General features: G+C 44.9%; 2 pseudogenes; both read right to left on the bottom strand.

Moving 5' to 3' along the window:
* Nucleotides 1-1,673: 1,673 nt before the first annotated feature.
* LOC118422857 overlaps nt 1,674-25,662 on the bottom strand; it is a 29,992-nt pseudogene continuing 6,003 nt past the window's right edge.
* The window catches only part of LOC118423036, a 10,845-nt pseudogene continuing 3,544 nt past the window's right edge, over nt 18,362-25,662 (bottom strand).

Below are 25,662 nucleotides of genomic sequence, written 5' to 3'. Positions count from 1 at the left end.
AAGGTCTACGAACTCTTGTTTATCAAGTTGTTTTGCGGCGCGGTATTGCAAGACAGAGACCGTAGCGTAGCTACCGCCTGTGGTTTCCCAACCGACGTCAATCACGTCATTATTCATTTATTTTCTATTATCTGCATAATTGTGATGTTACAAAGTCCAAGAACATTCGTGATTTGTCCTCAGGCCTAACACTGATGGATTTTCTTCAATGAAAAGTCTTAACCCTCAAACCACCGTATGGGGTCAAAACTGACCCCAGGCGTATATCGATGTGTTCCATTATGGTATTTCTGGTCGAAAACAAATTTCCTTTCATAAGTTTGTTTGTATATATGTCCTATAACTTCTTATACGTTTTTACCGAGATTGGCTCATTGTTGATTAAGTTATCCTAGAAAGTTTATGCATGGTCCAGTGGGGTCAAAACTGACCCCAGCATTTTTTAAACAAACTTTTGCGACTCACACCTAAACTACTTATTGTAGGATCACGAAATTTTCAGAGAATGACGTACTTGTAAGCCAAAATTATTGTAACAACTTTTGTGCCATTATCAAGTTATATGACGACATTATGACGTCATTTATGTAATCTCGGCCGCCATCTTGGATTTTGGCTGATGACGTCATCAAATTAGCCTAAGTTATGAATATTGAGTCATGAAATTTACGTTGAATTTCATAAGATGTGATAAACAACTGTTATTTGCTAAGAAAACCTTAAAACTTAAATTTCTAATACAAAATTAGAAAATTTCGTAATAAATATGTCTGTCAGAATTTCGTTGCCATGTCAGCATGAGAAATGATGAACATACTTTGTTCACTGAAAATGTTTGCTTTCAACATTTTTATTTAAAAGTTACCAAGTTTGGTGGCCCTAGCATAAGCCATTCAGGCGCTACATGGCATTGAACTTGGTACGGGCATCAAAAAACCTCCTTCCCGGTCTGAATAGCATTGGTACAAAATGTGGTCCTCATGATCTTTTGCATAAATTATGATAATGAACTAGAAGTATTCTCACCTAATCATGTCAGACTGCCCTACATAGATTAATGAAACTATACATATATACATATCACAAAAATAGTCTCACAAAAAACTGTATTTGTACAAAACGTTTTGGGGTCAGTTTTGACCCCATACGGTAATCTACGTCACAAAAAAGCTACGGTGGTTTGAGGGTTAAAGGCATTTGGATAGGGTAAGTTCTGTCGACTTTATCGAAAGAATAATGTCCCGTTAAGTCAGTTGCTACCAGCAATCGTACAGGTGTGTGCTAGCCTAACCACGAAGCCATCGACGCCACACAAGTGGATATCATTAACTGGTAAATTCCTACATTGATTGCATGGCAGTAGCGTCAATGGACGTTAGTTTGCTTTGGGCTTTATGATGAGATCGTAGATCCGACTGACTCCCCGCTGTGCAGCTGCTCTCGAGCTCATTATAGACCAAAACGGCTCAGTGGATAACTTAGGTCTTGACTCTGGATTAGCACTTGGCTTTTATGTCAATCATTGCTGCCAAATGTCAATAAGAATATCACGCGACGATAAATTTTAATGTATGTCTTTAGTTGAAGGATACACTAGGAACAGATGCAGGATTTCAATATCCCTCAACTTAAGCATAATGATCAAACATGAAAAGTACCGAACAAAGTTGAGTTTTTTTGTTCAAAGAAGTTTAATCAGTATCAAATGTAACGAAGCAACCATACACGTCACAAACCATACATTTCTCAAACGCATCTCTAAGACTACTTAGTGGTCCCGGAAGAGATACAGATACAATATATATTTTTATTTCATCCTCGTCTAAAGTGTCGATTGCGTCGAATATTGGGCTGGCACAAGTTCTTATCGGCGTCAGTCCCAAATTCTTGGTGAGTTTCGGAAATTGCGGCATCTTTTCTTCTTAACTAGGGGTCATTGCATGAACTTAACGAGCTGCACATATCGATCTTAACAGATATTGTAGAAACAATGACAAGGATGTTCGCCAAGTGTGAAAGTGTGTACATGTACACAATAGCGCTCGTAGACAGTGAAATGTTTTGTATAGCGACAAATTGACTTATTCGGTGTTAATTTATGTTTAAAAATGGCTATCTAACGTTTAGTTTCACATCGGATGACTCGATAACCACTTACCCAGCCTCACTCCCACTTGGTTGCTGTGTCAGTAAAGAAGTGCGTGCGTTGGGGCTCCCGAACGGGAGTGCTGCCGGTAAGGGGGGCATCAAGAGCACCGTTGAAGCATACTGGGTCTCTGTAGTCGACTGTGTGTTCTACATTCTACAGATGGGGGGGGGGGGGGCAGTCAACGCTCTACTTCTTGCCCTGGAACAGAGAAAGAACAAGGACATGTCAGTAGGAAGACGGGTGTAAGCATTTGGTCATTTTAGTGATAATAAGCGGAGTACTTTTCAGTTCGTGCCAATTGTACTGAGGTAGCACTCGTCCAGGCGTAGAAATGAAATGGCATCGACTGAAGTTAATCGCTTTATGATAGTGTACTATTCCAACTGTTTTGCGCGGAAAGGACAATTCGGTAATGTCTTACAGAGGCAGAGCGGTGCTGGGCGCGCATCTTGCCCAGGGCGGACTCGGCCATCTCGGCTCTCTCCTGGGCATCCTCCAGATCGTGCTGGGTCTTGCGCCACTTCGCAAGGTTAACGTTGGCCTGCTCCTCCTGTAAATGGATATACATAGCGAAAATTGATAATTCTTGTATCGATATCACTGATGACAAAATGTAGAGAATACGCGTTGTAATGATGTTGAAAAAATGGTGACGTACAGCATCCTCCACTTGTCTCTTGTAAGTCTTGATCTTCAGTTGCAGCTTCTCGACCATCTCCTGCATGCGCTCCTCCTTCTTGCGGTCCTCGTCGGCCTGGAAGCTCAGCTCCTTGAGACGGCGCTCATTCTTCCTCAGGTTCTTCAGGGTATCCTGGTGGCGCCTCTGCTCAGTGTCGAGTTCTGACTCCAGGTCACGAACCTGTGTTAGTGAAATGAAAGGCGATTTCTCTTAATCCCTTAGATTTTAAGCTGTTACAAACTGAGTTCGTCTAAGAGAAATTGGCCATATGCAAAGTAAACCGGTACTAAGATACAATAGGCACCTTGGCCTCCAGCTTCTGCAGTGCGCGCTTGCCACCCTTCATCGCAATAGCCTCAGCCTCGTCCAGTCTCCTCTGCAGGTCCTTGATGGAGGCTTCCAGATTCTTCTTACTCTTCTCGATGTGAGCGGTGTGTTCCTGCTCCTGGCGCAGGTCCTCGGCAATGCGTGAGGCCTATTCAAGAAACAAAGAATTGTTAAACACAATGGAAAAATTGTATAACACGATATAAACAAGGGTATAAATGAATGTAAGAGTATTAAAACAAATGCACAGAATGAGTATCACTTTTTTTGGCAAAGATTTACTTACATCAGCAATGGCCTTCTTTGCCTTCTCTTCGGTCTGCCTGTGCTCAGACATAACCTCATCCAGCTCAGCCTGCAGGGTCTGGATCTCACCCTCCAACTTCCTCTTGTGACCGGCCAGGGAGGTGTTCTGAGCGGACAGCTCGCCAACGCGGTCGGAAGACTCCACAAGCTCGGCCTCGGTCATCTTGCGGGCCCTCTCGGCCTGGTCGTGGGCATTGCGGAGCTCTTCGAGCTCAGCCGTCAACATGTTAGAGCGGCGTTCAGACATGGCGAGATGCTCGCGGGCCTCCTCACGTGCCCTCTGTTCGTCGTCGATTGTGGCCTGGACTTCCTGGATCTGGTTCTGGAGCTTGTTGATGGTCTTCCTGGCCTCGTTGTTAGCCTTGGAAGCGTTTTCTAGAGCGGCCTCAACCTCATTTGAATCGGCCTCCAGCTTCTTTTTGGCCCTGACAGCCTCGTTCCTTCCCTTGGCCTCCACGTCCAGGGTAGTCTGCAAGGCATCCAAGGCCCTCTGGTGGTTCTTCCTGTAACATGAGCGTTTTCTTTGTAAACATCATACTTACTTACATCAGTGCACTGCACTTTTGTTTCACAGCTAATATGGATAATTTTTGTTGTTGTAAAAGCATCGTAGCTCTCCGGAGACAACCTACCGTGTGTTCTCGAACTCTTCGTCCTTCTCGGCCAGCCTGCGGTCGATATCAGCCTTGAGCTGAGACAACTCGAGCTGGACACGCAGAACCTTGCCCTCCTCTACTTCTAGAGCACCCTCTGCCTCCTCGAGGGCGGTCTGCAGTTCCTCCTTCTCTACCTCCAGGCGCTTCTTGGCCTTCTCGAGTTCGTGGACGTTCTTACCACCCTCACCAAGCTGATCGGTCAAATCGTGTATCTCGTCTATAAACAGAAAAAATGTTAAAAGAGTGCTAAGATGAAACGTTACAAGTAACAGCTTATGAAGTATAAATGGCAAGAACAAACGTCAGTAAACATGAATTTTAAATTACTTACCGTGCAGACCCTTGTTCTCCTTCTTGAGGCTCTCCAGGGCATCCATGGTCTCCTCATACTGTCCCTTCAGCTTGTACAGCTCGTTGGCATAGGCACGAGCCTCCTTGGTAGAGGTCTCCAGCTCAGCACCAATTTCCTCGCACTTGGTCTTCCACTCGGCGATTTGCTTGTCAACCAGACGCTGCTTCTTCTCCAGCTGAGCAGCTGCTGCATTGGCCCGCTCAACATCGATCATGAGTCCTCGTCCTCGACCTCACCGGCGAGCCTGTTCTTGGCCTTCTCCAGAGAGCTGCACTTGGCATTGGCGGCCTCCACCTGTTCCTCAGCGTCCTGCAGACGGGCAGCCAGCTTCTTCTTAGCATCTTCCAGCTCCTCGGCGCGCTGAATGGCGTCGGATTCGTACTTTGCACGCCAAGCAGTGACCTCTGTGTTAGCCTTGGACAGAGCACGCTGGATCTCAGCCTTGCCTTCCTGTTCCTCTTCCAGCTGAACCTTCAGGGTGTCGCAGTCATGCTGGGCAGCGCGCAGCTGGTGAGCCAGGTGGTTCTTGGCCTTGGTCTCCTCCTCAAGCTGGCGCTTCAGCTCCTCGAGCTGCTGGTTAAGCATGCTCTTGGCGCGGCCCAACTGGCTGCACTGGCTCTCGGACTCCTCGAGCTGGCGGCTAATCTCGGAGTTCTCGGTCTCCAGGCGTGACTTCAAGGACGTAAGTTCCTGGATCATCCTGCCTGACTCCTCGATCTTGACGTTGGACTCGGCAATCTGCTCCTCGAGGGAACGGTTAGCCTTCTCCACGTTCAACTTGCCCTTTGAGATGGCCTCGACATTGGTGGCCAGGTCATCGACCTCCATCTTGAGGGTGGTCTTCTCCTTCTCCAGCTTAGCCTTGACGCGCTGCAGAGTCTCCACCTGCTCGCCCAGCTCAGCAGTGGCGTCAGACAGCTTCTTCCTGAGGGCAGCGACGGTGGCCTCATGCTGCATGTTGGACTCCTCCAGCTCGCGGCGGAGTTTCTGTAGCTCAATTTCGCGCTTCTTGTTGACCTCAGCCTGGGCGGCGGTGGCACCACCGGCCTCCTCCAGACGGTCTCCCAGATCCTCGAGCTCACGAGCCAGGTCAGCCCTCTGCTTATCGACCTTGGCACGGGCGTTCCTCTCGGCCTCGAGCTCCTGCTCAAGCTCCTCGATGCGGCCCTGCAGTTCCTTGATCTTCTTCTGCAGAGTGGTGACAAGACCCTGCTCGTCCTCCAGCTTAGCCTCAAGGCCCTTGATCTCAAACTCCTTCCTGTCAAACAGAAATAGCAAAGTGTATCATAATGACATAATGAAGAAACATCATGCGAATGACTCATGAACAAGCTTTTGATTATATTTGATAACTTTTTTTCATATATGTCTTTTGAAAATTTTCGAACTAGAATATAACCTTATATTATAGGATGGGAAAGATAGGGTGGGAAGGAAAGATAACCCCGTTTGTAATTTAGGTTGATACATATCTTTGCTAGTTAGTATTGGACAAACTAGAGCATACTTCTTGATGCGCTCCTCCAGATCGGCCTTCTCGTTCTCCAGACCTCCCAAAGTCTCCTGTGCTGCCTTCAGGTCACCTTCCAGCTTCCTCTTCAGCCTCTCGGCTTCGGCACGCGCCTTCTTCTCGCGATCCAGGTTCTCCTCCAGCTATATATATATATATATATATATATACATATAAAAGAGAAAGCGTTAAGAAGGGGTAGATAAGGTCTCAGTTCGAAAAAAAATTCGGTCATTGTTTTATCTTTTGGCTAAGACATGAAGGAATGAATGTATCAGCTTATGGTACAGTAATATCAATATTTCTGATTTAAATAAACCAAAGCATTACTTACGTCATCCAGTTGCTGCTCGAGCTTGGCCTTGAGCTTGCTGAGGTTGTTGACCTTGTCTTCCTCCTTCTGCAGGTCTTCCAAGGTTGTCTGCATTCATTTCAAATAAACAAAATGAGTATTCGCAGATGTCTTAAAGGAAACGTGGGCGTAAATCGTGGACCGTTATGAACTACAAAACTGTAGCATTCTGTGATCAGAGTTTGCCATAGTCGTGCTTTGGTAAGTAGGCATGTAATGAATGCTTTGGTAAGTAGACTTGTAATGAGAACATATGGAGAATCTGTAGAAAGTTTTACGTACAGCATTGAGCTGTTCCAGCTTAGCCTTCTCCTTGGACAGCTTGGCGATCTGATCCTCCTGGGCTGCCAGCTCCTCAGAGGTGGTGCGAACCCTGTTCTCCACACCGCGTGTCTCCTTCTCCACCTTCTGCAGAGTCTTCTCCAGCTCCTCCAGGTCCTTCTTCAGGTTGTCCACCTCTCCTTCAATCTATCCGATGAACGATACGTTAATGAGGAAAGTCGTATGAGAAGCAAGATTTTCACAAGATACAGAACATCTATCTTTTTAATATTGTCGTACAATTCTCAATGATATTTCCAGCCATTAAAGCCATTGATAGGTAAAGTAATGTTTACCTTACGCTTTCCAGCACTGAGTGTAGAATTCTTAGCTTCTTCGTCTTGAAGGAGTGTCTTGTAGTCAATAATCTTCTGCTCCATGTCCGCCTTGTTCCTGATGAGGTTCTCAGCCCTGTCGGCGATGTCACCAGTGTTGGTTTGTTCCTGTGAATCGAAGTACATCAGATAGATTTGTTGCAATTTTGTTATCAAACCTACTACTACGTTCGCCATCAATGACTGCTCCAGTCGAAAAAAGGCAATTATTTTACGTATTTCGTATTTCAAACGTTACCAATTCGTAACATTAGCATGATATTGGTTATCTTCTTAGCCCCTAGCTTCGGTGCTAGTACAATTTGAATTGGTAAGATGTGTCGATACTTACAGAAGACAGTTGAGCAGCGAGTTCATTCTTTTCCTGCTCGACCACAGTCAGCTTCTGCTGGATTTCGGCCATAGTGGTCTCCTCCCTCTCCACTTCCTCCTTAAGCTCGGTCAGTTCCTCCTCCTTAGCACGGAGCTCCTCATCTGCCCGGGACTGAGACAGCAGAGGCTTGATGGTGCAGAACAGCTTCCACCAGTCCCAGTTGCGCAGGGTCATCCAGTTACGGACGTTACGCTGCAACATCTTCAGGGCAGCCCTACGATAATGTATATTTGTGAGAAAACATTGAGCCGGAAGGCAAGTTGCCTCGGAAATCATAAGGATAGTTTGGGAGACTATTTACTAATGGGTATTAAACCTGTCTTGTTAACGGCTTGAATGTTGAAGGTTTTTTTAGTCCCCGTGTAACATAATCTTGCACTGCCATTGGTCTCGTAAGTATGGTTTTTAAAACAGGACCGTTTTTCACCGGCGCATAAATGATGATAATTCTCGGGTTCGCGTTTTTCTGTAGCCGGATCTACGTGTTACATTGACATCATGCCTTGTCAAATGGATGGGGCGGGTTTGTCTAGCGTGATTGTCTGTGAAATGATGGTGTTTGGTGTATCGTGTATTCTAAAGTATTTTTGTTTACCTCTGCTCCTTGAGTACTTCGTACGCACGGCGCTGAAGCTTTCCTCGGAGACGCTGCTGAATGACAGTAATGATGACAGCCAGCTTGGCGTCACGGATGTCCTCAAGGTGGGCGACTTGGCCGGCCTTGAAGAAAATCTTGGTTGTACCAACACCGTACTGATTACTTGCCAAACCGGACTTTTCCAAGAGCTTGACACAGCACTCACGGTCGTCCTCAATTTCCTTCGCCAGGACTGGGTCGACGGGCTTGTAGCGCTGCCTGAACTCCCTGTGATGGAAATTATTGGTGGTGTTGTTGTTGTTTGGTAGAATTCAAAGTATAAATATTCTCTTTCACAAGTGAAGCTGTGATCAATGGTTTCATGTAAACTCTACAGTGGCTAAATTAGCAAAATAATGGAGAAAAGAAGCCGTACCTGAAGACCATCTTGTTGGGGAAGCCCTTCTGACAGATACGGATACCCTCGAGTACACCGTTACAAGTCAGCTGGTGCATAACCAACGGGTTGTCCAGAATGCCTGCCGTCTTCAACTCGTTGGGGATCAGACAACGCACGAAGTGGGGGTATGTGGTGTGCAGAGTGGCCATCAGCCTAGCCAGCTGCTCCTGTAGCCAAGGAAACGGAAAACAGCTTTAGTCCCTTTTAAACGTTACTTGGTGTTGTCAGACGTATCATACAAAGTGGTAGTATAACACGATTGTACAAATGAAACATACAAAACAATCTTGTCAAAATAGAACGACAGCGACTTTCGTAAGAAAGACGTAAGATGTAGTTAACTATCTACACCGTAGAACATCACATAGCATAATAAAAGGGATATGGCGAAAGTTTGAACAAGGCTGATAGAATTTACGGACATGTTGTGTATGCAATCTCGGTATTTCATGTTTATGTTATTTTCTTATGACGAGGCATATATTGTATGTACCCTGTGGGTTGCAGAGGCGGTCTGGAATGCTCCACCCTTCTTTCCTTTGCCACCACCACCACCCTTCTTCTGGGCAGCAGCTAGGAGGGTAGAAAAGCGTGAATGAGTTACCGTTCCGACGTCAGATGTTCAATACTACAAGGATTGATTACCAATGCGCTGATTAGAAGACTTGGTTTGGGGTTTCACCTTGTGTTAAAATCCCGATGTCTTCGACGGATAGAATCATGCCCGCACCGTTGTTAGGTTAAAACTAGTCGGCGTGATTGTAGCGTTTCAATAAAACTTTTAACAAATGTATTAAGGAAAAATAACCGTTATAAATGAATTGTAAAATGTGTGGCACTGAAAGCTCACGTTCACCAGGGCTTAACTGTTGTGTGATAAGATTCGAGGGGTGCAGCTAATCTTATCACACAAACCTTCCATTGTACTTTTTGTAGAAAGAACGCACTAACCTTGATCCTCTGCAGTCATGAAGTCTGCATAGAGATCCTTCAGGAGCTCATTTGTGGCCCTCTTGAAGCAGCCGACCACAGTCTCGTTCATGGGGTCCTTGTTCTTCTCCAGCCAGCCGCAGATGTTGTAGGTAACGTTACCGGCGTAGTGAGCCAGATCGAAGTGACCCTCGTACTTGGGGATCTTGGGCTTCTTCGGCTTCAGAAAGCTAGGATGCTTGCCCAAGTGCTGGTCCTTCAGCTTGTCGATGAAGGTCTTGTCGCTGGACTTGGGGAACATAGTCTGCTCCTCCAGAATGGCCAGGATACCCAGGGGCTGATAACACGAGCAATATAGGTGTCAGATGTTAGTTGTAACACGCACAGCGAGAACATGAATGACTTCATTCAGTTAAATACATGGTGTCCCTTAAATACACCTTCTACTCACCTTCTCGATCAGGGCGAGAGTCTTGGCCAAGTCCATACCGAAGTCAATGGTCTCCCATTCGATTCCCTCCCTTTTGTACTCATCCTGCTCTTCCACGAACATGTGGTGGTTGAAGAACTGCTGCAGCTTCTCGTTGGTGTAGTTGATGCAAAGCTGATCAAAGCTGTTGAACTATGGAAATAGAATGACATGACCTTAAAATCTGCTATGACCATTTTGCGTTTTAAGTTATATCCACGATGTAATTGATTTGAAATGCATAATTCCAAGAAGGTCTACGTCACAAAATCTTATGTCCATATGAACTTACGTCAAAGATCTCGAAGCCGGCAATATCCAGCACACCAATGAAGTTATCCCTCTTCATCTTCGTGTCCAGGGTGTCGTTACAACGCTTGACCAGGAACTTGAAGAGCCTGTCGAACACACCCTTAGCAAGGGCACCGACGGCGTAGATGCACTGGTTGCAGTTCTGGCCCTTTGCCACCCACTCGTTGCCGACTTTTACCCTGGGCTTGAGCAGACCCTTCTGCAGCTCACCACTGTTGAGGCCGTACAGGAAAGAGAACTTGTCGCAGGCTGCAAAATGATTGAAATCACCATGAGTTCACTATGCAGTACAACATGCAAGACACGTAACCAAGATCAGAAAAAAAACACTCGATCAGCAGATTATCTTTGTATCAATACCTTTGCCTGTTCGTATCAGGTGGTATTTTATTACATGTTCATGGAGTTACGACTTTATACTTAGACTGAAACTCACCCTCGGTGCCGTCCATTTCTGCCTGCTCCTCCCTGGGCTTGGCCTTGAACTTCATGTTACCGAAGTGGCACAGACCTCCCGTGAGTTTGTAGATGTTCGTCTTCTCATCTTGGGTGAAGCCCAGGACATCGAAGGCCTCGTCCGTCAACACCATCTCCTCCTTGTCGTCCACGTTCTTAATGGTCTTCTCGCCCTTTTCCAAGAAGCGATACTCGTGAGCATCGTCGCTGACCATGAGCATCTCTGTGAAAATTCAATACAAACAGTTCACAACCTTCTAGTTCGGTATACTCGTATACATGTAGTAGTGATTATGATGATAGGTTTAGTGCATTATTGTCCATGTGATGGTTGGTATCATAAACGCATAGCTACTCTGGAAGAGGGCATTTTTTATATTTGACTGCTTCCAGAACACCCCGGAATTCAGAATACGTTAGGATCATCCATTCCAATATCCGCTTGAAACTTCATGGTGTCATATGCAGTGACAATGGAATGAACGAATAATGGTCATCGCTTTCATCTTTCAGTCGTATATGTTGACACTTTGAAAAGGTTTATTGCCACATGCCCACTTACTTGTGACTTCTTTCAAGCCACTTGACAGCAGCTGGTAGAAGATGTGGTAGCCACGCTCCATACCAGGCAGCTGCTCAATCACACGCACCTTCTCCAACAGATCTGGGTGAAACAACAGTTGCTGATCGTTACACGACGCCATATAAGTATTTGAGGAATAAAGCAATACAGGGTAGATGAATGAGTTCATTATATCACAGATATTTATTTGGAAGTGACGCTTTGATGTCTATGATGATATTCAATTGAATACTCACAAGACTCGATGTCGGCACCAGCCAACTTGCCCTTTGTGTTGAAGTGGATCCTGATGAATTTACCCTGGAGGATAAAGCTTTTGTTACATTTGCAGTTCTTTTGTTTTGTTTTAATGCGATATCGACCCGAGACAATGGCAAGTTTAAGTATGAAAAAATTGGGAAGAAAAGGATGAAGCATTTCTTACGAAACGGGAGGAGTTGTTGTTCCTGACGGTCTTGGCATTACCGAAGGACTCCAGAACGGGGTTAGTCTGCACGATCTGGTCCTCAAGGGTGATCTTCTTCTCATCTTCAGCCTTCTTGGGACCACCAATGGCAGCGACCAGGGCGAAGTAGGAGATAACCTTCTTCGTGTTCTCAGTCTTACCAGCACCAGACTCGCCGCTGTGGTCAAATAGTAAAGTAGATAATTAGTACTTGCAACAAGTGTATCTTATCACAGATATGGTGTCTTGCCAGTTTTCGGGATGATACAGAATAAAATGAAGTATGATAAGGAGCCTTACTTACGTGATCAACATAGACTGGTTCACCTTGTCTGCAAAGAGAAAGAAAGGAAATGATTACGGTTATATTATATTACAAGTTACACGGTGCATAGAGCATTATTTTTGCTTATTGTTGTAATTTGAGTTTGCATTTGTTTCCAAGAACACAATTCGGTTTCACTTACCGACCAACATGTTCTGGTAGGCGTTGTCAGCCACAGAGAACAAGTGAGGCGGCATCTCCTGACGCCTCTTGCCACGGTACATGCCCACAACCTCCTCTGTGTAGAGGGGGAGGCGCCTGAAGGGGTTGATCACGACGCAGAACAATCCAGAGTAGGTCTGTAATAGGGGAAGCGGCAACAGCAAAGAAAATTGTTATTTCCAGGTAGATAACATGACCATTAGTTACATGAAGGGGATGTCTTTGTGACCTTTAATACAATGGAACATTCAAGCAATACATGTGCAAATTACTTCACATGAAGTCTGATCCATGCCAATGCACGTGTCACTTAGTTACTTTATTCTCATTTCACTGATGTTTCAAACGCGATCGCATTGCAACAAAAAAAGCCAACATTGAAGCAATTTGTCACTTTCGGAATCCAGTGCTGGCAGAAATATTTTTTTACACATTGCCTTCGCACGGAAGTAATTTGACGACGGAAATTCAACTAAAATCCACGTTGAAGTTGTATTTCTTCCTTTGTTGTAGTTAAGTTAAATATCCCACAAATTGTTGTTTATTCATGTCTGTATTTTTTAAGAGAGAGGTACAAGTTGCTGTCTATTTATGACTTTATCAAATAGATCTTTCCGAAGACGTCATGAGGTGCAGTCGCCCTAGAGGGTATTCCATCGTCCATAATCTCATCGCCCTTTCGTCTGGCTGCTAAGTGTGGACCAATGGCAACCTTTGAAGTGTCAGTTCAGAAGAGGTCTTTACGAGATGCTTCACACGTGAAATATACTCACGCGACAGTTATTTTATACATTTCTGATGGTTTTTCTTGGTTTTATACATTTCTGATGGTTTCTCATGATCATTCTTCGATAATAGATGTATTTGAACATTCTCGTCAACATCAGTGATTGCTCTCAAGTCGTCAAATGAAAAATAAAGCAAACAAATCAAATGGCGATTCTTTTTGATAAGTCGAACTTTGGATTGCTCAAAACTTTGGGTTTAAAGTTACCACTTACGTAGATCATGCCATTGGCATAGCGGTCCCTGAGGGTCGCCAGCACAGAGGCGTCGTTCAGGTAGGTCATGTTGGCCATGTCCTCGCAGCAGACGAACTTGGAGGGGTTCATCATGACAAGCTTGTCCTTGGGGAAATCCTTGGTCTGTCGGATAAAGACAAAGTAAGATGTGTTTAGTTTATGTAGACCCGTTGATTGTCAAGAGATATCGACAGAAGCAAGCGACTAAGTAAGTATAAAAGTAAAGCAACTAGATTGATTCAAGTCGTGCTTTAATTTTCCAATGAGATTTACCTTTAATATTCTCCATGGTTCCGACACATAGAATGATAAGGTAAATTTAGAGTTTAAACTTTTCAGTATACTGGACTTACGAATTCATTTCTGCTTTATTTTTTGATAGAGTGGGAGTCTTTATTTGATGGTGCTAAAGACAGTTGAGCAGTTACATGCCCCGCTGGCTATCGGGTCACTTCCCGCTATTTTGGGGTCAATGGTTATTCGGACCTCAGCGGAAATACTGAACCTGATCTGACCAGCAATATTTGTGGTATGTGGACATGTCTTTACTGCAATGTTGCTACCTTCAGCCTACAAATGTTAAAATAGTTACTTTTTCTTCGATGTTGTTGCAAGGAGCTGAAGACAAGTGGACTCTGTCTGCTATGCAATCAAAAAGCTTATAGTTTCTCGGAGTTATATGCCATATGAGCCCCAAAAGCCGTATTCCGCAAGTCCAAGTTCATAGATGTTGATTTAGCTGCATTATTGACCGTATCAATGACCTTGGTAGGGAGCCTATACTTACTTGGCCCTTAGGCAGCTGGACCGTGCACTTGTCGCCCTTCTCCTCCTTGATCTCCACAGCGATGAACACCTCCTTGTCATCGGGAGCCCAGACGTTCTTCTTGGGGTCGAAAGGCGCGGAGCGGAGCTCCATCAGCAACTTGGTGTCACCGAAGATGTAGACCCGAGGGTCGTCGGAAATCTTGTCCTGCTTGGGCGGCATCTTGGCTCAGGTTCCTCTTGGCTACAGACACAGAAGGAAGGAGTGGCACGCCGACTGGGCTGCTGAACGGGAGAGACAGAAGATGAGTCCGACGAGCTACAGCTACAGGACGAAAAAAAAATCGATCATGAATTTCATAACAACGATATTCAAAATCATTAGGTAACTTTGTATAGAAACAAAAGTTCTCACACAGCGCTTAAGTCTGGAGGCCTTTTCCTATCTCCACAAAGCTTTGAGTCAGCCTACCGCCCTTCTTGTCCCCTTTCCCTTCACAAAGTATGCTATCAGTTATAACTACTTACGTTTTGCAAAATAAACTGAAACGTAATTCCTTTAACAACTATGTCACATACATAGAATAACCATGGCTTTGAGAAGAGAATATAGGCTGGTGGTAAAAGCAAACAAAGAATTCTCTATCCTAGAATCCAAAGCATCTACATGGAAAGATAGCGTGATCTCTACCTTTCGATCAGAAGCTGTCGGAGTAGAAACTAGAGAGTTGGGGGCGTTTATAACGGCGTGAAGTAATCGCATTCATGGTATTCTGCAAGGCCAATGCTAATGTTCCACGTCTCGCCTCCTGATTGATGGATAGCGTACAACACAGAATTGCCATTGGACCTCAGATTTTGACGGCAGATGACGCAGAGTAACAGGTGTAGAGTATACAGTTCTGCTGAAGCATTAGAAAAAGGAAACGAGGGGGATTTGCTTTCTTTTACAATAACTGACAAAAAAGTGTGTTTAAGATATTCAGACTTCATATTCTGTGATGTTCATTGTTTGTGTTTCGTTATCGAAAGTCAAGTTGCGTTTTGCCTAAACCAAGGTAACTACTGATGGCGACTAAAATCGCTTCCATTTTCAAAGAAAGACATTTTTAAAAAACTAATGTAACCTTTTTACTTTGTGACAAGGGAAAGTGAATGAGTGTCTAAAAGGTTATATCTAACTTAAGTGTACAGACAACTTTCACCAACGAGCTCCAGGAAGACGTGATGTGTGAAGTGTACTGATCACTTCTGCAGCTGACAGATTTCCATCAAAAGTGAGTCGCCAGAAATGCACATACCCTCAAAAATAGCCGGCTAGAAAAAACATCCAGTAAGGCAAGAACAACATACAAGTCGGCCAGGAAAACATATATCGCATTTTTCTGTCAAGACAAATACATCGCATTCTTTTCTACCCAGTCCTCGCATATCTCACAGGGTATGGAGTAGGAGCGCGTCAAGCCCCTCTTCTCTCTGACTTCCATCCGCACTTGACTTTTCTCTTTCATTATCATCCGTGAGAATCACAGCGAAGTTTAAAGATGAGACGAGTTTATACCAAAAAGCCGTTGTAAGTACAAAAATCTTAAGAGGTTGTTGTAAGTTTACAAATAATATGATACAACGCCCTTGCTTATGTCACGTTTATTTATAACTTTTCCGTTTAAGACAGATGCGATGGCGGGTAGAGATCGTTCTTCAGCTGTAGACATAAATGCAAGGAACAACCATCTGTATTTCTTAACTTTGCAATTGTAGGTTGATTATATGTTGTTTACTTTTCTTCCCGCCTTGCGCTATAGTTTTAAAACATACGAATAACGTTGATCAATGTGTCACCTTGTCTCGCAGCCACTGTCATGGAAAGTTTTAATGTGCGCTAAAGTATGTTATCCTACCATGCGAGTTTTCGTGCAAAGGAGCCAACAAATTATTGTTACAAGAAAAAAAGGTATAAGATGGAATATCGCAGTTGCCTTATTTCTTAAATCCATCAAAGTTATCGTCCCGAAAATAGAGAAGTGAGGCGTGATTGGTGGATGCTGGTATTTGCTGATCATTTGTAACTGACACTGCGTGAGTGACAGGTAACACGTTTTTGCATAGCTAGACCAAATTCAATGCTAGATTTAGACGAAAACTTTTTTAGGTTCTCCAAAAATGGTGTCATTATGTTGTTGCACATGGACTTTATTTCGTGTCTAACAGCATTAATTGTGATAAAAGAAAATCAAAACAAGACTTACCAATACTTTTGCAACATCAGGCAGAGCGATACATATCCACATTTAATGAAAGTTGAAGAGATGATGAATGGTGACTTTTTTTCATTTTGTTTCATGAGCCTTCCCTATACTAGTCTTTGGTGAATCGTTTTGTTTTCTCAACTATATCCCTTCTCTGCAGCTGGTTATTCATACTTACTATTCCGTTGCCCTCTTATAGCTTCTATATTCTCCGATGACTACAATAACAAGTAATTGCTACGCTTTCAAACAGAATGGTTAGAAGTAATGAATGTCAGGAGTTCAAGGTAATGCGCGTGTCAATGATTTTAAGCTTGTGTCCTTCTAGGTCGTTTATAGCTGATGTAGGCATACTTTGTGACCTAAAAATGTCTATTTGTAACCCAATAGCCATTAAGACATATGCTGATGACCATTATGTGACGTCGACAAGTTGCCTTTCTTGGCTATCAAGAACTGGCTTATTATCTGATGGTCGATTTTAACGTCCATGATACGCCCATGCAGGATGGCAGAATATTTGGGATCCACCAGGACTTATACTTGATGGAGATGAGCTACAGCAGGATATACCGTCGTACAGTGGACAAAAGACAGTTACAGCGATTGCGATCTGCCTTGGTGGCAGCTTTCACGCGGCATTGATGACGAGGACATCTACGAAGACATTGCAGTTTCGAGGTATGTACCGTTTTCGTTGTATCCAATTGAGTTTAGTTGAGAAGGTAGTTTAACATACATTCGTTGGCTTTATTAACCTATATGTTATGAAACTAGATAATTCGAATGTCTTTCTTAGGTCCCTGAATGGGAGAGTTTATCAGCCGACATTATCAATGTTAGACTGAGCAAGTCTTTATATTTTCGTCCAGCCTTGGATTGTATGATCCTGAGCGGAAAGTTGATATTTGCTGAAAACGCTTCCTGAATACTATTCGCTGTATCATCAATTTTTTGGTCTCCTACCGTCTGTTTTCGGTGCCTTTGTGTAAAGCACTGATAACAGTAGCTTAACACATAATTTGCATATTTCTGTAGATATGGACAATTGTACTACTGTATATTATTGTACATGTTGAACAACGCAAGGTATTTGTAAACGACTTAGTCTCATTAAGTTGAAGTTCAAATGAGCGTAAGGGCACTTTTCATGGTTGTCGTCTGATAGAACAGACTTATTTTCTGTTTCATGCGGTTAGTGCTTTGCAGCTATACTTCAGTTTGCTTAAGGTGCATTTCAGCGTTGTCATAGACATTTTCGACGATAAGGACTAATGCAATTGCACTACATCTACAATAAGATCATATTATTGATCCCTAGTTTTCTCTTACATTTGGCACGGGCAAACCCAGATTGTAAGGTTTAAGGACTTGCGAAGGGTTGTTTTATGCAACTAAAGCCTTCATTACACAATAAGCTCTTGTGCTTTCGTCATTTATGGAAGCTGCATAAGACTTGGACATGGACCTTTTGGACATGGTAGGATAACTGTAGTGAGTATTCGATTTGTTTTTACGTTTGTCCTCTTGATATCAAAAGCTCGCAGATCTGTTTATTTCTTGTCTATGTACAAGCTCTTTGGTCGTGGTAGGTTAGTCAGCCTTCTCAGTAAGTAGGTGGCTGCTTCTTTATACCGCTTGCCTAAGGTTATAAACGTTCACGTAATGGTCTTGATCGTTGGTCACATGTGTTTAAATGGCTCTACCGCTTTGAAAAGTTTTCTTGTTTCGACTTATATCGACAATGTTCATATCTATATATTGCTTCCACTGTTTCATACTTCATCGCCTCTCCTACGCCTAGGCCAACGTTTACATTAGGCACTGCCTCTTTACTCTCTCTCTCTATTCTAATTGCAGGCACGTTTAGTCACAAAGCTTTACAAGTTCTATATTAAAGGTGGGTAGGATTAAGCTTCCATTCACAGGTTTTAGATGTTGGATGGTTTTAGATATCAATGTACCTGATACCTCAAGAGTACTGTTTTCTATCAACCATGCAATACCATAGTCTTCAAGCCTACGTGTCAGCTGGCCAAACAGGGACAAATAAGTTGCCATGGGATTTCTGTCAGACTTTTGTAGTCTATCCAGTTATCACGCGGCCAATTAACTCTTACAATGCTTTCATTCCTAACTTGGCAAAAGTACCAAATTACTATTCGGCCTGGCTGGAGTCTGGTAGAGACTAGCAATATCCGATATGTACGCTTCAGTAGGAAACAAGCGGTTGGATCTGACACATCTTTTTTTTTTGTTCAAAGAAGTTTAATCAGTATCAAATGCAACGAAGCAACCATACACGTCACAAACCATACATTTCTCAAACGCATCTCTAAGACTACTTAGTGGTCCCGGAAGAGATACACGTACATATACACCATTGCCTTCCCGGATATAATTCCACGGTCAACTGATCGACGGTTGACATTAAGGGCTGAGAGGGGCTTCCTGTCTTCCATCCCAATCCCAAATCCGTGTATTTACTATTTTTGCATAATTCTGATAGCTTTTACCGTATTTATCAATGATTTTACTGGACAAAGAGCACATGTACAGACGTGAACGAAAACAAATGCGGTTTGACGTTGTATGCTCGTACAGATAACTTGGCTGTTGTTACTTTGTATTTAGATGTTTCACAAACGCACAAGACTTAAAAATAGGTAACAATACATAAGACAACGGTCTTCTGTAAACCTCAGCTAACCATGGTGGCTTGATAGATTACTATATCCTGTAGAATCAGTTCAATACCTCCCCCAGCGACACTCCCTTCTAGGTGCTGTGTCAGTAAAACGAGTGCGTGCGTTGGGGCCCCCAGAGGCGGCACATCGCTGGGACAGTGAACTAATCACACAGAACGGAAGTACTGGATTTTGGCCTTGTACAGTTGGTTACTTATTTTGCCATGGTCTACAGCGGACGGAGTCGGGTTCCCTACTTGTGCTGGTGAAAGAAAAAGGCATGACAAAGTCATCAGTTTCAAGGTTGGAAGCAAAAAAATTAATGACAAAAATGGAGGAAACGTCTTGAAATTCCGCATTCCCTTACATGTAACTCAATGTCCTATAGAAATTTGGAACAATAGAAAAGGCCAAGTCTAAAGACTTACTGCAGAGCGGTGCTGGGCGCGCATCTTGCCCAGGGCGGACTCGGCCATCTCGGCTCTCTCCTGGGCATCCTCCAGATCGTGTTGGGTCTTGCGCCACTTCGCCAGGTTAACGTTGGCTTGTTCCTCCTGTAAATCGGTGCATACGACAGAAAACTTGTCATTGCACTACAGTATTATGTAGCTGATTTATAGTAAAATATTTATTTTCTTGACCAGTTAAACTGCTTCCCTATAAATGTTGCAATTAATGGACACTACCTGTATCAGCAGCCTATTAGAAAAAATAGATAATATGCGTTGAAATGATATTGATAACATACAGCATCCTCCACTTGTCTCTTGTAAGTCTTGATCTTCAGCTGCAGCTTCTCGACCATCTCCTGCATGCGCTCCTCCTTCTTGCGGTCCTCGTCGGCCTGGAAGCTCAACTCCTTGAGACGGCGCTCATTCTTCCTCAGGTTCTTCAGGGTCTCCTGGTGGCGCCTCTGCTCAGTGTCGAGTTCTGACTCCAGGTCACGCACCTGTGTTAGTAAAACGAAAGGCAATTTCTCTCAGTCACTTAAACTTTAAGCTGTTACATACTGAGTTCGTCAAAGAGAAATTGGCCAAATGCAAAGTAAACCGGTACTAAGTCATAGGTACCTTGGCTTCCAGCTTCTGCAGTGCGCGCTTGCCACCCTTCATCGCAATAGCCTCAGCCTCGTCCAGTCTCCTCTGCAGGTCCTTGATGGAGGCTTCCAGGTTCTTCTTACTCTTCTCGATGTGAGCGGTGTGTTCCTGCTCCTGTCGCAGGTCTTCTGAGATGCGGGAGGCCTGTTTGATATGAATATGAATTATAACACAAACGTAATAACCAACTTAAGACATACATACATACATACATATTCATACCCATAAACAGATACGGTGGTGTTGGAAATAATCAATAGGCGTACAGAGAAATATAGATAACTTACATCAGCAATGGCCTTCTTTGCCTTCTCCTATAGATAACTTACATCAGCAATGGCCTTCTTTGCCTTCTCCTCGGTCTGCCTGTGCTCAGCCATAACCTCGTCCAGCTCAGCCTGCAGGGTCTGGATCTCACCCTCGAGCTTCCTCTTGTGGCCGGCCAGGGAAGTGTTCTGAGCGGACAGCTCGCCAACGCGGTCGGAAGACTCCACAAGCTCGGCCTCGGTCATCTTGCGGGCCCTCTCGGCCTGGTCGTGGGCATTGCGAAGCTCTTCCAGCTCAGCCGTCAACATGTTTGAGCGGCGTTCAGACATGGCGAGATGCTCGCGGGCCTCCTCACGTGCCCTCTGCTCGTCGTCAATCTGGGCCTGAACTTCCTGGATCTGGTTCTGGAGCTTGTTGATGGTCTTCCTGGCCTCGTTGTTGGCCTTGGTAGCGTTTTCGAGAGCAGCCTCGACCTCATTGGAATCGGCCTCCAGCTTCTTCCTGGCCCTGACAGCCTCGTTCCTTCCCTTGGCCTCCACGTCCAGGGTGGTCTGCAGGGCATCCAATGCCCTCTGGTGGTTCTTCCTAACATTAATGATTTTAATCACAAAAATACCTTAAGATTGAGTTTGAAGATCAAGAATAACAAAAATACACACATGACAAATTTTAGCAGAAAACAAGTCATCGACAAAACAATGATCAAACGTATCTTAACAGAGGGATTTGCTTACCGTGTATTTTCAAATTCTTCGTCCTTCTCGGCCAGCCTGCGGTCGATATCAGCCTTGAGCTGAGACAATTCGAGCTGGACACGCAAAACCTTGCCCTCCTCGACTTCCAGTGCACCCTCTGCCTCCTCCAGGCCGGTCTGTAGTTCTTCCTTTTCTACCTCCAGACGCTTCTTGGCCTTCTCGAGCTCATGGACGTTCTTACCACTCTCGCCAAGCTGGTCGGTTAGCTCGTGGATTTCGTCTTCAAGAAGTCGTCAAAGAATAGGGCGTTATTAGCAGATTGAACCATTTCATCATCATGTCTAGTTCAAGATGACATTTGTATGCTATAAAAATCATTTCTATTCTCATTCATTGTCCACATTTATTATGAACAACAAATAACAACGTCTAATCTTTCTCACAAAAGCAACATTGAACGCTTCCGTACCATGCAGAGACTTGTTATCCTTCTTCAGGTTTTCAAGAGCCTCCATGGTTTCCTCATACTGTCCCTTCAGCTTGTACAGCTCGTTGGCATAGGCACGAGCCTCCTTGGTAGAGGTCTCCAGCTCCGCACCAATTTCTTCGCATTTTGTTTTCCACTCGGCGATCTGCTTGTCAATTAGACGCTGCCTCTTTTCCAGCTGGGCTGCCGCGGCATTGGCCCGCTCAACGTCGATCATGAGATCCTCGACCTCACCGGCGAGCCTGTTCTTGGCCTTCTCCAGAGAACTGCACTTGGCATTGGCAGCCTCCACCTGTTCCTCAGCATCCTGAAGACGGGCAGCCAGCTTCTTCTTGGCATCTTCCAGTTCCTCTGCGCGCTGGATGGCGTCGGACTCATACTTGGCACGCCAGGCAGTGACCTCTGTGTTAGCCTTGGACAGGGCACGCTGGATCTCAGCCTTGCCTTCCTGCTCCTCTTCCAGCTGAACCTTCAGGGTGTCGCAGTCATGCTGGGCAGCACGCAGCTGGTGAGCCAGGTGGTTCTTGGCCTTGGTCTCCTCCTCAAGCTGGCGCTTCAGCTCCTCGAGCTGCTGGTTGAGCATACTCTTGGCACGGCCCAACTGGCTGCACTGGCTCTCGGACTCCTCGAGCTGGCGACTGATCTCATTATTCTCGGTCTCAAAGCGGGACTTCAAGGACGTAAGTTCCTGGATCTGCCTGCCGGACTCTTCGATCTTGACGTTGGACTCGGCAATCTGCTCCTCGAGGCCACGGTTAGCCTTCTCCACGTTTATCTTGCCCTTGGTGATGGCCTCGACGTTGGTGGCCAGGTCATCGACCTCCATCTTGAGAGTGGTCTTCTCTTTCTCCAGCTTAGCCTTGACGCGCTGCAGGTTCTCTACCTGCTCGCCCAGCTCAGAGCTAGCGTCGGACAGCTTCTTTCGGAGGGCAGCGACGGTGGCCTCATGCTGCATGTTGGACTCCTCCAGCTCGCGGCGGAGTTTCTGCAGCTCGACTTCGCGCTTCTTGTTGACCTCAGCCTGGGCGGCGGTGGCACCACCGGCCTCTTCCAGACGGTCTCCCAGATCCTCGAGCTCACGAGCCAGGTCAGCCCTCTGCTTATCGACCTTGGCACGGGCGTTCCTCTCGGCCTCAAGCTCCTGCTCAAGCTGCGCGATGCGGCCCTGCAGTTCCTTGATCTTCTTCTGCAGAGAGGTTACAAGACCCTGCTCGTCCTCCAGCTTAGCCTCGAGTCCCTTGATCTCAAACTCCTTCCTGTTTAGCACAGACGGAAATAAGGAGGGTATTATTGTCTTAGTAAAATTTTCCTGGTGCGTCCGAACTAAGGGACAGTGTAAATGTAGCAATTCCACTTCTGTTTTCATGAACGTTTCGAGGGGATCTTACTTCTTGATGCGCTCCTCCAGGTCGGCCTTCTCGTTCTCCAGACCTCCCAAAGTCTCCTGCGAGGCCTTCAGGTCACCCTCCAACTTCCTCTTTAGCCTCTCGGCCTCGGCACGTGCCTTCTTCTCGCGATCCAGGTTCTCTTCGAGCTAAGTGCGTGGCATTAGAAAATTACAAGACTATGAGTAATCTTGAATGAACTGTTTGAATACAGCTAGATATTGTTTGTTGACACAATATACACACCTTGCGAATATGATAACCTTAAATTCGTGGTTTTCTGTGAGTTATTGCATTGAATTTTAATACTTACATCATCCAGTTGCTGCTCGAGCTTGGCCTTGAGCTTGCTGAGGCTGTTGACCTTGTCCTCCTCCTTCTGCAGATCCTCCAAGGTGGTCTGTAGGGATGTTAAAACTGATGTGAGGATAGGTCAAAATAAGCATTGATCTCAGAGCAACTTACAGTGGGGCATTCAGAAAATTGCCTCATACTTCGTCAACGCAAACTTTGAAATTACTTCGTTATTCTACATGGAAGTTAGTTTTACTTATAGAATTCTATTAACGATAACCACTTTCTGTGTCCAAACCATGGTAGTTTGCGTATGCTACCCATGGTTTCCTTGGTAACAGAATACTGATCGGTTACAACTTACGGCATTGAGCTGTTCCAGCTTAGCCTTCTCCTTGGACAGCTTGGCGATCTGGTCCTCCTGGGCTGCCAGCTCCTCAGAGGTAGTGCGAACCCTGTTCTCCACACCGCGTGTCTCCTTCTCCACCTTCTGCAGAGTCTTCTCCAGCTCCTCCAGGTCCTTCTTCAGATTGTCGACTTCTCCTTCAATCTGCCAGGTAAAATGACGTCACTGACAAAAAGTCTATTTCAAACGTGTCACACAAAGTATGCTTTATTTCCAACCAACAGATGATTCATTGCACCTCATCGCATGCTTTTTTTGACTGAACATATCTCGTTGATCATTAAACGTTTACATGATATGTCATCGACTATTGCTTTGACCCCCAGAGGAAGGGAGTGTTTTGAGTACTGGATCAGAAAAGTGTAGTGATGACACGACGAAGAAGAAGATCGAATATTGCGTCCCCGACAGCTTACCTTACGCTTTCCAGCGCTGAGCGTAGAATTCCTAGCTTCTTCGTCTTGAAGGAGTGCCTTGTAGTCAACAATCTTCTGCTCCAGGTCCGCCTTGTTCTTGATCAGGTTCTCAGCCCTGTCGGCGATGTCACCCGTGTTGGTTTGTTCCTGTGATATGAAAGATATGTTGGAATATCATATATTCATTTTCACATCTTAACAAGCTTCAGGGGTTTTCTATTACTTTGACTTATACCGTCTACTACTCTGACTAATAGTAGTACTCAGTTTCAACTAATGACCGATAATATTATTCGTACATTTTAACAGCTACCGGCATATATAAGAAACTAAGATTAAGGTTTATCGTGGATATTCATATTTGCAATATTCCATATCCTTACATTACCTTTTCTTAGCAATAACTTCGATACGGTACTATTACAGACCGCACAGCAATTGATGGTAACCTGTCTGTATACTAACCGAAGACAGTTGAGCAGCGAGTTCATTCTTCTCCTGCTCGACCACAGTTAGCTTCTGTTGGATTTCGGCCATAGTGGTCTCCTCCTTCTCCACTTCCTCCTTAAGCTCGCCCAGCTCCTCCTCCTTAGCGCGGAGCTCCTCATCTGCTCGGGACTGAGACAGCAGAGGCTTGATGGTGCAGAACAGCTTCCACCAGTCCCAGTTGCGCAGGGTCATCCAGTTACGGACGTTACGCTGCAGCATCTTCAGGGCAGCCCTACGATAAGGTATACATGTATTTATCAGATAACATTGAGCCGAAAGGCAAGTTGCCTCGGAAATCATAAGGATAGATGGATATTAAAACTGTCTTGTTAACGGCTTGAATGCTTCAAGATTTCTTGTAGTCCCTGTGTAACATAATCGTGCACTGCCATTGGTCTCGTATCTATGGTTTTTAAAACGGGGCCCTTTTTTCACCGGCGCATAGTTCTCATCTGAGTGATGATAATTCTCCGGTTCGCGTTTCTCTGCAGCCGCACCTACGTCTTAGGTTGTCAACATACCTTGTCAAATGGATGGGGCGGGTTTGTCTAGTGGGTTTGCTGGAAATGATGGTGTTTTGTGAATCGTACGTTGTGAATTATTTTTGTTTACCTCTGATCCTTGAGTACTTCGTACGCACGGCGCTGAAGCTTTCCTCGGAGACGCTGCTGAATGATAGTAATGATGACAGCCAACTTGGCGTCACGGATGTCCTCAAGGTGGGCGACTTGACCGGCCTTGAAGAAAATCTTGGTCTTGCCGACACCATAGCCCTCTTTAGGAAGGCCGGACTTTTCCAAGAGCTTGACACAGCACTCACGGTCTTCCTCAATCTCCTTGGCTAAGACCGGATCCACGGGCTTGTAGCGCTGCCTGAACTCCCTGTTGAAGATTGCAAATAGTTTATATGTCATATTGGTGACGACAAATTATAATGCCTCTGCTTATTGAGTTGCATTGATGTCCATTGTTCCTTACAATTGAACACATGTACGCTACCGTAGCAAGGCAGAATCATCAAAGAATTCTTACCTGAAGACCATCTTGTTGGGGAAGCCCTTCTGACAGATACGGATACCCTCAAGTACACCGTTACAAGTCAGCTGGTGCAAAACCAACGGGGCGTCCAAGAGACCAGCCGTCTTCAACTCATTGGGGATCAGACAATGCACGAAGTGCGGGTATGTGGTGTGCAGAGTGGCCGTCAACCTAGACAGTTGGACCTATATACAGACCGAAAATAAAGTCTGATGTCACAGGAGTTTAGGACTGTGTTAGTTTCCAAGAATCGATTCGCATGTCGCACGAGTTTGCTTACTGTTAC

Source organism: Branchiostoma floridae, chromosome 9 (assembly GCF_000003815.2).
Source record: "Branchiostoma floridae strain S238N-H82 chromosome 9, Bfl_VNyyK, whole genome shotgun sequence".
Lineage (NCBI taxonomy): Eukaryota > Metazoa > Chordata > Leptocardii > Amphioxiformes > Branchiostomatidae > Branchiostoma > Branchiostoma floridae.
Note: the sequence above shows the minus strand (reverse complement) of the source record. Positions and strands in the feature narration are given on the sequence as shown.